This window comes from Arvicola amphibius, chromosome 13, assembly GCF_903992535.2.
Source record: "Arvicola amphibius chromosome 13, mArvAmp1.2, whole genome shotgun sequence".
Lineage (NCBI taxonomy): Eukaryota > Metazoa > Chordata > Mammalia > Rodentia > Cricetidae > Arvicola > Arvicola amphibius.
The window spans coordinates 67,865,508-67,869,129 of record NC_052059.1 but is presented as its reverse complement, the minus strand read 5'-3'; the positions used below and the strand labels follow the sequence as shown (position 1 = coordinate 67,869,129).

Sequence of the window (3,622 nt, the reverse complement as noted above, 5' to 3'; positions counted from 1 at the left end):
GTCAGTGCCTTTGGAATATAATAAAAAGAAACCAAGTAAAAAATGAATAGTATTTTTTTGTATAAATTACCTTTATTATGTTTTTTTAATTAAAAATTTCCATATCCTCCCCTCCTCCTCCTCCCACTTCCCTCCCCTCCCTTCCCACTCCCTCCCTTCCCCGGTCAAGAGCCATCAGGGTTCCCTACACTATGTTAAGTCCAAGGTCCTACCAACTCCCCCCCAGGTCCAGGAAGGTGAGCAACCAAAACTGACAAGGATGAAGGTGAGCAACAACTGATGGAGGATTCTCATTGGCTAATAAACAAACTGCCTTGGCTTTTTGATAGGGCAAGATTTAGATAGGTGGAGTAGACAGAACAGGAAAAAGGAAGTGAGGTAGATGGCTCAGACAATTGCCCCGCCTCTCCTCTCTGGGGCAGACTGCCGTGCCTCTCCTCAGGGAGACAGATGCCAGATGCGATGAAGCCAGCCGCCAGGTCAGACATGCTGAATATTTCCCGGTAAGACTCCACTTTGTGGTGTTACACAGATTATTCGATATGGGTTAGTCAAGATGTGAGTAATAGTCCAGGCCAGTGTTGTAAAAGAATACAATTTGTGTGTTGTTATTTCGCGTTGTAAAGCTAGCCGTGCAGGAGCCGGGCGTCGGGAAGCGGCCCCCACAGCTCCACACTACAGCTCACACAGAACCCCGTCCATGCCGTAGAATCCAAGCCCATCGCCCATTGTCCTTGGCTTCTCAGTCAGCCTCCACCCGCCAGCCACATTCAGAGAGTCCGGTATGGTCACATGTTCCATCAGTCCCATTCTAACTGGTCTTGGTGATCTCCTGTTAGTTCTGTCTCACCATCTCAGTGGGTGAACGCACCCCTCACAGTCCCTGACTTTCTTTCTCATGTTCTCCCTCCTTCGATCCTCATGAGGACCTTGTATTTTAATGGCCATAAATGGACTCATATGGACAAAACAAAAGGACTGTTAAGTTTTTTGAAGGTCGCTTATCTTAATAGCAAAAGTAAATAATGAGTAGTTTAGTTGGAGTTTTACGATTTTAGAATCTCTAATCTGGTACTATTGGTGGATTATTCTAAAGTGAAAATAGCCAGGTAAATAACATAGTAATGATTTTTAGATAACTTACCTATTATACTAAGCCTCACAAGAAAACAGTCATTTCAATCACTTTATTCCTGTGTTAATCAGGATAATTTACCCCCACCCCAGATCCTCTGAACATCATTAGATGGGTGCTCTAAACCAAAGATAGAGTGACTGAGTTTGTCTTCTTGGGCCTCACTGACAGCTGGGTGTTGGAGATTCTGTTTTTCATACCATTTACAGTCACTTACATACTAACTTCCTGGGCAAACATTGTTATTACCATAGTCTTTGGTCCAGCTCTCCACACTCCCATGTACTTCTTTCTGAGCAATTTGTCCTTCATTGATATCTGCCACTCATCTGTCACTGTGCCCAAGATGCTGGAGGGGTTGCTTTTGGAGAAGAAGAGCATTTCCTTCGACAACTGCATGCACAGCTCTTCTTCCTACATCTGTTTGCTTTTGCTGAGATCTTTCTGCTGACAATCATGGCATATGACCATACAATAGCTATCTGCATTCCTTTGCGCTACCCCAATGTGATGAACATGAAGGTCTGTGTACAGCTTGTCTTTGCACTGTGGGCGGGGGCCCACAGTTCATTCGCTTGTGCAGACCGTCCTGACTCTTCGTCTCCCCTACTGTGACCTGAACATTATCGACAGCTACTTCTGTGATGTGTCTCCTGTCATCAAGCTGGCCTGCACAGATACGTACCTCACAGGGATTTCTGATCGTGTCTAACAGTGGAACCATCTCCCTCACCTGCTTCCAGCCTTGGTCACTTCCTACACTGTGATCCATGTTTTTCTCTTTGAAAACAGTCAGCCGAAGGTCGTCGGAAAGCCCTGTCCATCTGTTCTTCCCACTTCATGGTGATGCCCTGTTCTTTGGGGCCATGTATCTTCTCTACACTCAGCCAGACTCCAGCTTTTCCATTTACAAGGTGGTCTCTGTCTTCTACACAGTGGTCACCCCTTTGTTGAATCCTCTCATTTACACCTTGAGGAATGAGGAGGTAAAAAATGCCATGAAACAACTCAGGCAGAGACAAATGTGCTCGTGAAATCATGTGTGCGGGGAGCATTTGTGATGACAGTAACAGTTGTGGCTCGCACCCTATTTATTATTTATTTATTTATTTATTTATTTATTTATTTATTTATTTATTATTTTTTTGCAACAATGTTTTCTCAGTCGTTTTTGGAGGCCTGTCCTGGAAGTAGCTCTTGTAGATGAGTTGGCTTTGAACTCACAGAGCTCCGCCTGCCTCTGCTTCCTGAGCGCTGACCCTTAATGTGGAAGTAACAAGTAGTTCTTAAACACTGAGAATCTCTACAGTCCTGAAATTTATTTTCCTAATAAAATACCCAGATTAAGAGTTAAATTTTGATAAAATTTATTCTAATTTTTTTTCTGTGGTTGATCCTGTCACACTGGACTCTGTCTACCTCCAAGTTGCCAAAGATTTTTTAGTGCTTACCTTACAAATTGTCTAGTTTTATCTTTACATTCTAGGTATATGATCTCTTTGGGGTTTTGCTTTTGTAGTAAATAAGTTTTTTAAGATTAATTTTATTATCCACTGACTTGATGTGGCACAAATTGAGATGACTATTTTATTATTAAATTACTTATGTTGAAAATGACTTTCACGTGTGGATTTTGTAGTTCTTTACTTTGCTATATTGGCTTACAAGTCTATACTTACAAATGAGCATACTGTTTTGGCTATTTTAGTTTTATAGTGAACTTAAAGAGATGACATGTGAGTCTTCCATCATTGTTATTTCTCAAAATTGTTATGCACTTCATGGGCATATTGGGAAAAGTCTGTCTACAGAGGGGAATGCTCGGAATTTAGACTGGGGTCACATCACATCATAGACAACGTGGGAGAGAGCTAACTGACCATGTTCAATCTCAATCTATTAACATGAACGAGCCTATTACTACTTATATTTTATTTTATATTATTACTTTTGTCATTCTTGTGTCATTCATATCATACCATCTCTACCCCGTTTATTTCCTGTACCTTCATATCCACCCTTGAAACATCCCCCCAAATAAAATAAAATTAATAGAAGAAAATACTACTCTATCTATATCTATCTATCTATCTATCGATCATCTATCTATCTATCTATCTATCATCTATCTATCATCTATCTGATAGCTGATAAACCTATCGATCGAATCGATCTATCTATCTATCTATCATCTATCGATCTATCTATCTGATCTATCTATCTATCTATCTATCATCTATATCTATCCTTTATTTTCTTATCAATCCAGTTGTTCATATGAAGATCTGTTTTGATTTCCCTTTTCTAGGTATTGTGAGTGTGAGCCTTGATGAACACGGATATGCTGAGTCTTTTTAGTACAATATAAAGTCTTTTGAGTATACACCTAAGGTTGTACAGAAGAGTCATTTGTTAAATCCCCATTTCTAGTTATTTGGAAAGATTTATTTATTTTTACATAAGTAGTCATTGCCTACAAGGATGTAT

General features: G+C 40.3%; 1 pseudogene; it reads left to right on the top strand.

Moving 5' to 3' along the window:
* Positions 1 to 1,246: 1,246 nt before the first annotated feature.
* Positions 1,247 to 2,169, top strand: LOC119799751 (annotated as a pseudogene).
* Positions 2,170 to 3,622: the final 1,453 nt, after the last annotated feature.